The following is a 12,699-nucleotide window of genomic DNA, read 5'->3' as shown; positions in this document are numbered from 1 at the left end:
AACTTTTATTATAGTGGTAGCTTTATTTTTGCTTCAGAGAGCCTATCAACAGCACTTTGAATTTTGTTTGTGCCAACAGAATGTGTGCCAGACTCTAACACAGAATCTGTTCCATAATCAATAATACCAAAACCATTCTTTTAAATTTAAATTTCTGGACAGAGGGAATTATAAAACAATCAAAGCGTAGCAGATCCCCCAAACGTTCCAGTTTGGCAGATTAATCTTCTATCATCTAGCTTTTTCAGCAGCTTTAAAAAAGTCCAATTTTCATTGCCCTGCTTCCACTTTCCCACTTGTCCTTAGCTTACTTTAGTTGCGGCAAACTGAGTTCAAAATGAAAAGGTAAGGGGCAGAGAAGTCAGGAGAGAGCACACTCTTGCCCTTCCAGTAGCCTCAAGCAAAAGCAAACTGCTCCGGCCTTTCCTAGCTTGTTTGTTCTTCCTCATTCATAAATATTGCCACCTTGACCACACTCTGGTGTTGCTTTGCCATCCATATCCCAAATTTCACCTCTGAAATGTTGTAAGGTATGGAGTAGATGTAATTTATCCCCTTCTTACTAGCAGAAAGTGTACAAAGCCATCAAGTTGTACTATTGTCTTTATATTCATCTAGTGTGGAAAACAGAAAAATAAGGTCATAAAAAAAGATTACTAACTAGGGACAAAGCAGGTTTGTTGGTGTTTCATTGCAGAGCTGCTTTATAATAAGGGCTTTCTATGTAAGCTGGAGGTGGCCTTTGTATGTGTCTCACTAAGATGAGGCTCATGAAAATTGTTTCAGTCCAATACTCCAATTGATGGTCTGTGCGTTCTTTAGCCCCAGTCATCTCTCATAGTTACAACAAGCAAAATCAGTTTAGTATATGATTTGCTAGGTAGAGGTGTATTCTCTTATATGTGAATGCTGTGAAAGAGTGTTTTGGCATATTAGTCCTGAAAAGAAGCTTGGTTCCAATTTTGTTTGACTTCAGCTTTTAAAGACCAAGAAAGTCTATCTTCAGGCTCTCTGTTTACTGATAGAATTTCTATGATGTTATTAAGCTTTAAGAGAAAGATTGTGTTTTCCTGGGAGCTACCAAGCACAGATGGAGAGATAATGATTATCAAGTTACATTCCACCCTGAGCACTAATAAGAAATGGAAGACAGGAATGATGAAGGTGGTGGCAGCGGCGGCAATGCCACTAAATGTTTAAAGATAAAAGATTTGAACATTTAAATCGGCAGTGTGGCTTGTTTCAGAAATAATGATAAAAACATTACCATTATATGCATGAGCCTTGAGCCCACACACTCCTTCTCATACTCTGATATGCCTCTGAGGATTTCTGGGTTCAATTAAGCACAGATTAGCATTGTGCACAAATGTTGTGCTGTGCTTATGCAGGCCAGCTGCAAATGTCATGATCTGAAGCTGTCTTATTCCATCTGACCATAGCTAAAAACTAACTGCAGTTAGTCTGGGTTCAGACATAACACTAAGCTGTGGTTAGTGTAAAATAGAAACCCCAAGCTATTCATTCTGGCTATGCTGTAGAGGAAAAGGTGAAAGGGGACTTTGGGGTTCGACAGACCACCCCAAAAGGGCAGGCTGGAGCCACCCATTTTTACTCCTGATGGAGGCTGCACCAACCAAACACTCCGTCAGGACTAAAACGAACCCACTGAAAGCGGGTTCTTAATAATAATAATAATAATAATAATAATAATAGAGTTTATTTATATTTCCCACCTCTCCAAGGATCGAGGTGGGATTACAGTAAAATAATACAAGGTAATACAAATGTTACAAAATATTAATACAATCAATAAAACACTAATATTGATTTTACCAATTCCTATTAGTACTCTAAAATCAATTTGTCAGTAGTCAGTAATCACAGTCTGCACAGTAGGTACCATGAGTGTGCTAATGGCACACTCGCACACAGCAATGATGCATGCATGGTGGTGTGATGTTTAGATGCAGCGTTGCATTTGCATCATCATGGTGGCCCCCACGTGGATGGAGCCACGCCATGATGGCACCTCTGACGTGCGGTAGGGCTCAAGAGTGTGCAGTTGCTCCACAATCCCGAGCCCTAAAATTGAGCCCAGATCATCGCTTTCCGGCCGTCTGTACCAGGCCTTTGTGACCTTGAGATATGCCTGTTGTTTGTTTGGTCCAGACACAGCACACAAGACACACTGGTCATAAGAAAATGACAGTAGCACAGCATCCTGTATCACCCTAGTTTAATATCTGAGGTTTTCTGGCAGGTCCTATGTTATTTCAGATTTGAGGAATAATAATAAATTAAAATTACCAGTCAGAAGGAAACAATAAAATTGTAGCTCTTCTTGATGAAGTGGCAAAAATGAATGTTTTATAGGGTATTCCCCCTTGATATATTTTGTTATTTGAAATCAAGTTGATTTCAGTTTGTGGTGAAGCTGTGAATGGGAGACTTCCTACAGCCTCAGCCATTAACAGTACTGCTCAGGTCTTGCAAACCAAGCTTTGCATTAAGTACATTATTGAGTACAATATTGTGATAGATCATTATTAAAACAGCTTAAAACTGGTGGTTGGAATCAGCCTGTTGTGGAATATAAAGTTACCTGTCATTATTTGGCTGCTCTTAAATTTGGGACCAATAAACGAATATTCAGCTGTGTGTGTTCTTTCAGAATATACATCTATAAATACACCTATAATTTTTACTTTTTCCAGTGCAATGATAATTAATATATTTTACATGTAATTTATTTATTAATGCATATTAAGGCAAATGTATTAGATATATTTTTGTTGTGATACCACTGCCATTACTGTTTTAATAATTTCATTGTTCTGTATCTCATAGTTTTTGTAGTAGATTGCATCCTTAACATTTATAATGTGTTTTGTTGTTTACAGTGGTTTTTGTATATTTCTAAGTACACTTTTGTCCCTTTCTTCTATGATTTTCTTTTTCTGGGAATACCTTTTCTAGTTATTTTCCTTGTAGGCTATTGTGTGAAACATATGGTCTTGATATTGGAAGAATATTAATATATCCGGCATTTTAAATGCATACAGAAGGCTTAGTAAATTAGAAATATGGTTGTTGTCTTCACTGATGTGACAGATAATTTTATATGAGCCAATTACTTTCAAAACCTCATTAGTTACATTTACATTTTGTTACTTTAAAAAAAAAAGTCTGAATGCTTCAAACCAAAATTTTGAATTTGAAAAAAACAACCAATAGTGACAACACTGGATAATTATAACATTTAAAAAAAGCTACAGTTACAGAGCAAAGGAACAGTAGTGATCTCTCATTATGTTACAATGATAATGTAAACTAGTTATGGCTCAGTTGTTGCACAATTATAATAATGTGCTACTTATAATTAGTTACTTCCAAACTCTGATCTGAATCTTGAAGTGGGAATAAAAGAAACCCTGGTACAGATTGAGCCTTCCTTACCTGAAATGCTTGGAATCAGAAGTGTTTTGAATTTCAGATTTATTTGTTTATTTATTGGATTTTGGATTATATGTATATGTATATGTGTACATAATGAGATCTTGGAGAGGAGACCCAAGTCAAAACACAAAAATCATATATGTTTCATTTACACCTTATACTACACATAGCCTGAAAGTAGTTTTATACAATACTTTTTGAATAATTTTGTGCATGAAACAAAGTTTGTGTACATTGAACCATCAAAAAGTAAAGGTGTCATTATCTCAGCCTCCCATGAAGAAAGTTTTGAGTTTTAGAGTGTTTCAGATTTCAGAATTCCAGATAAGGGAGACTCAATCCATATTGAAGGGCCCACAGAGCCATATCCCTTTCTCTAAATAAGCAATTGCACATACAAATCCATGGGATCTGCAGTCTCAGTTGTCTCTCCATCCCAATTTCAGTAGGTTTCCAATTATTTTTCTCCACCTTTTGGCAGTTATCACTTCTCAGGTTGGTCAAATTTAATAATGTCAAAAGTATTCATTAGTGTATGTTTCACTCTCAGTTGATGGAGTATTAGTATTCTGTAATAGGGATAGGTCTGTGTACCTTGGATCACTATCAGACTATCTTCTGGTTGTCTTTCACCCTGGATATTTTGTGACAGGCATCTCCATTAAACATTTAGAACAACCTGAATTTTTATGTATCTCCATAGATCCTTTGGAGGCTGGGAGTGACTTAAGGTCATGTTGAAGAACAGGACTATATAAATTACATTATTTTAAAAAGCTGTATCTTAAATAAGATAATAAGGCAAAAATAGGTGGGATTAAAATGAATCTATTCACCTTAAGCTTGAAGTCACTTTAATTAAAGGAAATGGTCGAGAGGGAATTTTATTCTAAAAATATTGTTTCATTAATTATTGCCATATTTTTAATCTTTTAAGACCTCAAATTTAAGAACTTGAATTAGAATAGAGTGCTTGGTAGAAGCACTATCTTGGGATCAATACAGAATGAAACTCTGCTAGATTGGTCTGTTAATGAGCTTCCAGCAGGTTTATACCTTTAAAGCAACTAGTAAGGCCTGCACCATACTTACTGCAAAGTCTTTAAAGGCTTCAGCACATCATTCACAATGATGTGGTATTTTATATATCATTACGACTTAGGGGATAAAAGTAGACAGCATGATCCTTCTACTGCTTCTGACATTCAGGTTCAAACAAAATGTATCACAGTACAAGGGGAGGGGGCAGTATTCCAAGCAAGAAATTGCAATAACAGAAAATAATGAGAATATAATTTTTGTAAGATGATATTTCATTAATAGTTGTGTCTGCCTTTAAATGAAATATTAACTTTGGGATGTTGGCAGCAGGCCTAGTGCTGTATGGGATCTTAAAGAATGCTGTGACCCAGGAAGATAGGTATGAAAGTGAGCTACTTATTAGTTCTAGAGGCTGGAAAGGGACACAGAGATGGCAAGGAGAGCCTAAGAAAAATGTCCAGCAAACATATAATCTCTTAGAAGATACAAAATCAGCCACAGCTTATTTTAGTTAGACACTTTTGGAAAAATTTACAGGGAATTTCTGATTTCCCAAAAGAAAGAAAGGTCTGTAGAAGGTGCTTTGAAACTCAGTAATTCATTAAAGAGGTTACCAGAAACCTGAATACTGCTTTCAGTGCCAAAGAAGAAAGTCTGGAAAAGAAAATCAAAGCCAGATTTGAAACCCAAGAAATAGAGCACTTCAGACTTATCATGAGAAATGTAGATCAGGTAACAGGCAAACTGAAGTGGATAATATCTGACCTAAAGGGTTACCATAGTTTGTATTATTTGCAGAGTGGTTTCCAGGAATGGCAACAAATACTTTCTTTCTGAGCATGTGTTAAAACAACAGGGGGCTAGTAGGAAATAGCAAAAGGGGAACTTGTGGGAAAGTATGAATAAGAATGCTATAACTGAAACCTAGAGTGCAACTGAGAAGCTAAAAATGTTTGTCTAGTTCTAAACCCATTCTGTGATGTTTATCCATACTGCATTTACATGGATATAAAATGTAGGCGGGTTACAAACCGCCATATAGTACGCGACGAGCGCGTACTAGGGTTAGGAAGGGGCAGTGCTTCTGCACCCCCCTAACCCTAGTATGCGCTCTGCGCGCACAAAATGGTGGCAGCCGTTCCACATGGCCGCCGCCATCTTGATGTAGCGGACGCATTGCGTCCGCAAGTCGCGCCCCGGAAGTGACATCGCGAGTGCACCCTTTGGCACTCGCGGCGCCTCTGCCAGGGCCTGAGAAGGAGCGCGATTTCCGCGCTCCTTCTCTGCAGCGTCCAGGAGCCGCGCCGTTTAAAGGCTGCGGTTCCCGGACACTGCAAGCGGAGGTGGAGCCAGACTGCCGCTTCTCGGCGGTCTGTAACCTGCTGTAGTTACTGTTACAGGCCAGGCATTTTGGTTGCCATCTTTGAAGCCTATAAATATACCTATAAATTGTAATCTAGCATAACCTATAGGGTATAGCATGTAGGGTCTAATATATAAGAAGCCAAATATATTAAAATGTGTGTGTATGTATGTATGTATATATGTATGTATCAGTGGAACAGATATAACCTATAATACCCTCCTAGCAGATGTGATGCCAGCTCACTTGCAGTCACTTGTAATCAAGATAAAAGGATGCCCAATAGATTTGTCCTAGACTAACCCTGCTCACAGATGATGGTTTATATAACTAAGATGGACAGCAGCCATCTGAGACTCCAACTGTACCTGAGGTACACTCATCTCTAAAGAATCCTGTTTTTGATTGGATATCATAAACCTGGGAACTGTCAACACATTTGTTTTTATTTATTGTGATTGGACAGTTGAATAGCTCGGTGAGGCTAAGGAGAGAATAGGAGGAGCCAAAATAGAGTACAAATTAAACTGTCTTTATGGCATGCCTCCACTGACTGAGGAGCTTATCGCTTGGCGTTTTAAATCAGCTGCAACCTCCCAGGCTGCAGCCGAGACATAGGATGGAGATTGAGATTATTTCACACTTAATTGCTGCCAAATTGCTGACCGCCATCAGCCTGGGTCTCAGCCACACTCCGCCAGCACTTTTTAGAAATTGGAAAGCTTTCTGACTTCTAAAAAGTGCTGGTGGATTGTGGCTTGGACCAGGCTGAGACACGGGCTGATGGCGGCTGGCAATTTGACAGTGATTTAGTGTGTGATAATCCCCACCTCCATCCCACATCCCAGCTGCAGCCCAGGAAGCTGGAGCCAATTTAAAACACCAAGCGATAAGCTCCATAGACTGTTGCCCTGGAAAGCAAAGCTGTTCCTTATAGCCAAGTAGATACCTCTCTGATAAAAACTCTGTTCTTCCTCCCAGCACCAACCTGTTCCTTATAGACTAATAGGCTGAAATATAGTATTAGTATGATAAATCCTATGATGAAATAGATGTATTTTTACTTATACAGTTGTCCCTCCATATTCGCTAGGGTTAGGGGAACAAGACCCCCGTGAATATGGAAAAACTGCAAATAACAAAAACACTGTTTTTCCCTGAGAGGACACCTCTCTAGAAATCTCTAGGTCCTCCAGTGCAACTCTGTGGTCAATGTCCAACATACACTGACCATAGAATGGCACTGGAGTAGCTACAAATGGTCTTTCAGTGCAACTTTTAGTTAAAGTTGACCACAGAGTTGCACTGGAGGACCTAGATACTCCTAGAGAGAACATATTAACGAAATCTGTGAATAATCAAATCCGCAGATATCAAAGCCGCAAATATGGAGAGATGTGTAAGTATAATGGATCTTTGTTATGATGTTTATTAAGATTTAACAGTACTCAAGGAGATTAACTTTGAATACCCATGTGTTCACAGAGGCCTGTGTGTTCACAGTGGTTTAGGCATGTGTGGTGCCTTAACAGATGAGATCGATTTCCTAAATGGATGGATGGTTATTGGCATGAGACAAGGGGCAGAATTCTGATCATGCAAAAGCCTTTATAAAATGTCTGTATAGTGCCTTAACAGACACTATGGAAACTATGAGAAAACATCATGTTGATGATGAATAAATGGCTAAGTTATACAGTTTATAAGGGTCAGGTTTCTACATGTGTTAACTACTACAAAGCCTGTTAAAGAGATACAGAGAGATAAAGGTTCAGTCCTTATGAAAGACCTTATGAAGGCCATCCTAATGGCCATATGATGTAATGTGATGAATGCATGATGCCTTACATGCAATGCAATGTAATGTTATGTAGCTTAGTACCCAGAAATTGGCATGTGTGTTTCTCCTCAAGGAGAATGTCTGTCTAGCTGTGCATATAATAAATAGCCTAAAAGAGTATCGAAGAACCTGCTTATTCCCCATATAAATATCCTGAGATTCTAATACTTAAGAATGCTTAGCATGTTGATGATTCAGGTGTCCAGAAAGTGACAAGGAATTCCCCAGACAGAATCCATATTATTTGTAAAGTGACAAGGGCCTTCAATTTTAAGAAAGAGTGGTTGGGAACTAAATCCTGTTTCATCCCAAGACTGCCAACTTTGAACACTAAAAAAAGAAAAGGAGGGAGGGAGGGAAAGTGTACTTTTTTGTTCCAATATGTCTCAGAATTAAAAAGAACCCATTTGGGCATAGGAGTAATATGTTGTCACTGGTGCAGAAATTCCATAAACTCATTTGGGACAACAGCAACATCATTTAGAATTTTATCACATGAGAAAGGAAAGAAAATGGAGCGGGAAAGTAGCAGCTTTCTCCATGACTCTCCCCATGATCTCATAGAACTTCTGTTTTCTTTTCTAGGGAGATGGTCATAAAAGTATGTCTTCTGTAGTGCTTGAAAAATCAGTCCAACAAAAGATGCTCTTTTATAACCAACTCCCTCAGGAAGACAATGGAAGTGCTTCAACAGCATGCAGAGAGGTGCAGAGAAAGCCGCTACTCTCCTGTTCTGTTTTGGCTTTCTTTTCTTATGACATAGGAGCCTTAAAAGAGAGAGAGAAAAAAACAACAGGGGCGAGTGCTGCACTCTCCAACAACCTCTTGACACATTTGGCTCATCTGAAGTAGCCCTGAGTCAACAACATCAGTGTTTTTTGAAAATACTGTGTTGCTTTCATTAGAAATATTGCCGATCCACATCCACTGTGCTAGGATTCTTAACAAAGTCTGTGGCTTCTGCTTGTTTCTCATTTCCTTGTGTGTGAATCTCTGACTATGCATGTGTGTATATTTGCAGGGATGGAGAATGTGATACTTGAGGTCTGAACAGACGTGCAGAATTAAAGTAAACTTCACATAGAATGAAACTACTCTTACCTAGTTTAAGTCTGACTGGAGTGAGTTTCCTTTAGGTGAGCAGTAATTTCTACCTTTCAAGAACACTGCTCTCAGCCTCTTTCCACAAATTAAGAACAAAATTATACAGCAACTGTCCTTTAGCTGAACTGAAGACACTGCTGGCAAATGCAAGATTTCCCTCCCCTGAATATTCTTGGAATTTCTTTTCTGCTTTACTGTCTATTTAAAAAAGCACAACCCAGGTGCTAACAGTAACACAAGTGCTTGCTAATGATATCCTGGTTTACCAATCTCATCCAGATGTCAGGTCCATTATAATTTCCATCCTTTTTTTCAGTAGGGTTCCAATATCCTGCTGGTTTGCAATAAAGAAACATTTTCACACTTCCACTTCATACAAATGTATTGCTGTCTTCAGATTGCTGCAAATCCTTCATGCTGAATTCAAGATAACCAAGTCATTTGCACTTCCACACTAAAGCCCAGAGAGTTGTTGACTTTTGGTGCCTTTTTGCCTTGCATGTATGAATGTTGTGTGCTTCAAGTTATTTCTGACTTATGGTGACCCTGGTGTTTTCGTGGCAATATTTTTTTTACCCTGATTAGGTAATTATATTTTTCTCCTTGAAAATATTACAGTGAGTCCTCCACATTCACTTGAGTTAGAGACACAGGATTCCTGTGAAAGTGGAAGACCTGAAAATAAAAAAGGCACTATTTTTTTATCTGAGAGAACACCTTTCTAATAATCTCTGGGTCCTCCAGTGTTACCCTGTGATCAACATCTGGCAGAAATTGACCATAGAAAAATGCTGGAGGACCTACAAATGCCCAGAGAAGTGTTTCCTCTAGGAATCTCAAGGTATGACTCTATGGTTAACTTCCAGCAGTGTCTCACTGGAGGACCTAGAGATTCCTAGGGAGAACATATTAATCAAATTCATTAATAATCAAAGCTACAAATGTGAAGGGCTGACTGTATAAAGATTTGTCATATGTGTTGGACTTGTAAGAAGATCAAAAATTACTTGTCCAAGTTTTATATGTTAATTAAAAAAAGGTAGATCTTGTAATTTTACCAGAACTGTTTTTGTTGGGCATATGGATAAAGAACTGGATAGTAAACATGAATAACTTCTTCAATATATAACAACAATAGCAAGAATATTGCTTGCTCAAACTTGGAAATGGAGTGAAGCAGTGACAATGGAAGAATAGATTGTTACAGCTGGTGAGTTAGCTCAAAGGACCAAACTAACATGGGTTCTAAAGAATAAATTAATTGAAGACTTTTTGAAAGATTAAAAATAGTGTATGGACTTTTTGAGCAATAAGAAATCTTACATTGTATTAATCTGTGGCTGTAGTTATTAGTATTTTTTAATAATTTTTCATTTTTATTACAGTCAAGATTGGGTGGTCAGAGCCCTACAGTGTTTTAGTTGTATGTCTCCCCCCCCTCTTTTCTCTCTCTCCTTTCTTTTTCCCTTCTCTTTTTTCTCTCCTTTTTCTCCTTGTCTCCAGTTTCTTTATCTTTGATTGTATATTATTTTGATTGTAAATTAGATTGTTTGCATTAAAAATAAGGAAAATTAATCTCTTAAAAATACTTTATAAAGCAATATACCTCTATCATTGCATATGTTACATAACTGTAACATATGAAGTGAATTGTTAGTAAATTGTAAAGATGTCCTAGCCAGTGTATTGATGCAAGTGGACCAATAGAGTTCAGTCCTATTCTGCATTGGTCCCATTGCACATCGCTCACTTTGCTGGCTCCCCTATGCAGTAGCATAATAGCATTACTTAACTGGAGTAATTTCAGAACTACCCAGTTCTAATTCCCGCAGGTGTAAGTCCACTTACAAAGGCATACAGCCCCAACAGGATTCTGATCATTATTTTCCAAAAAAACATTGTAAAGTTGTTTAGACAAGGATCAACTGGGACTGTCCTTGCCAAATCAGGACAGTTATAGGGTATGTGTGGACAAATTATAACTGTCCTGATTTGGCAAGGACAGTTCCAGTTGATCCCTTGCTGTTCCATCTTCTCAGCTGCTCCTAAAATGTCCTGGTTGTCTCTCCTCCTGCTTTCCCCTTTCATCCTCAGTTTAATTCAGTTGCTGAAAACCAAATTCAAAGTGTAGAAGTAGTTTGCACTCTATTAACTGAGCAGGAGGGAAAAGAGAGGAGGGAGAAGAGAGAATCTTGTCCTTCCTAAACTCAGAACAAAAATTCTTGCATTTCTCTGCTTAAAATAGTAATTTTGTGTCTTCTTCATTAATACTTTTTACTTTCTTTTTGCCTCACCATGTTCTTTTGACCACTTTCTGATGCACCACATGTGTCCCAGTTTTCATCTGTGAAATATTGGAGGGTATAGTCATAGCATTTTTAATTAGCCAATGTACCCATAGCATTCTTTATTACTCCAGCAAACCACATTTACTAGTCATTTTGATGACCTTAGGAGTATATAAATAATTTAAAAAGCTGTCATTAGTTTCTTTCCTAAATAATCCAGCTATAACTATGTCTCATTGTGATTTTAAGGTAGCAAGAGATGGCCTCACTTTCCTTAAATGTAACTGCAAAAATTTAGTCACTTCTATTGTTATGAGGGTTATCTAGGTCATGCTGTGCATTGTGCTCAGTTTCAGACATTAAAATAACAGTGAGGTGGCCTGGACGAGAGTGTGTTTTGTACAACAGGCCAGTGACTTGTAGTGTTGGTCCTAACAGTAGAAACAAAAAAGTGGATAATTACTTTTTAAATTTCGTGGACATAATACTAACAACTATCTTCTTAGCTACTGTATATACTTGACTATACGTTGACCTCATGTATAAGTCGAAGACAGGTTTTGGGATCAAAATTATGGCTTTTGCTATGACCCGTGGATAAGTTGAGGATAAAACCTAGGATCTAAAGGATGAAACAAAGGAAAATAATGCCAAAGAATTTACAAAATTCCACCAGGCATTAACTGTTTAAGCTCACCCTAAAGCCTGCATGGATGAGAAAGTGTGTCTGGGGGGGGGGGGGAGGTCAATGATACCATAACAGATTACACTCTTGCCTTTGACTAGGGAATGTTTCCTTTAAAAAAAATAAGAGTTCTAGACATATACATGAGTATATAAAGTAGTCTATTATACCTACTTGTGTTCTCAAACCTTGGGGCTTCAAACTCCTGGAAGCTCCTGCCAGCATTACCTATGGTCAGGTATTCTTGGAGCTAAAGCCACAAACATTTAGACTTTAAATTTTAGAGGAACAAACAGCTGTGAACAGTTTCTCTGGCTTACATTAACAGTTAATGTAGCTGCACTATAAGAAACCAAGGAGAGTTTTGTAGACAGTGTCCTCTTGATTCTAGAAACTTGTAATGGGGTTCAAACAAGTCCTCAGAGCTTCAAACCTTTGTAACAATAGTTATGGCACTGATATATATTCTAGCCAAAATGCACAGAAACTTAAGAAAGTAGCAATTTTAAGAAAAAATAGCTATAAATGGGCTGAGTTATCCCTAAAGTGCTTGAAGATAAAAGCCTACTTTGGGAATTACTCCCTCATCTGTACCTATGATGAACTGAGCATCGATCTCAGATTCAACTGTCCCTCTTTCTAGGAAGAAAAGCAATGATCCAATCTAGAGATTGCTATTTATATAGTGTCGTCTATCTACACACTGCTTTACCAGGACTACAAATACAGCTCTGTTCTCTAGGAGGCCTTGCAATATAAGGAACCTAGAACATCTCTGAACCTATGGGGTAGAATTTTAGAAAGTGAGATCTGCATTGCAGTGCCAGAATCAACCTATGTTAAAATAAGCACTGGATCTGCCACTTGCACAACCATTTCTTCCCATGAAAAGAACAGTGAGGGAGGACTCTGGTGGAAA

The 12,699-nt window shown here is 38.0% G+C and overlaps 1 protein-coding gene across 1 annotated transcript in view; it reads left to right on the top strand.

Moving 5' to 3' along the window:
* The window catches only part of ADAM12 (ADAM metallopeptidase domain 12), a 297,265-nt gene that overhangs the window by 216,411 nt on the left and 68,155 nt on the right, over positions 1-12,699 (top strand). The gene's annotated exons all lie outside the window — the stretch shown is intronic.

This window comes from Sceloporus occidentalis, unplaced genomic scaffold (genome assembly GCF_023333645.1).
Source record: "Sceloporus occidentalis isolate IW3139 unplaced genomic scaffold, rSceOcc1.0.p SCAF_2, whole genome shotgun sequence".
NCBI classification, from domain to species: domain Eukaryota; kingdom Metazoa; phylum Chordata; class Lepidosauria; order Squamata; family Phrynosomatidae; genus Sceloporus; species Sceloporus occidentalis.
The sequence above is the reverse complement of the archived record's forward strand: the minus strand, read 5'-3'. Positions and strand labels throughout refer to the sequence as shown.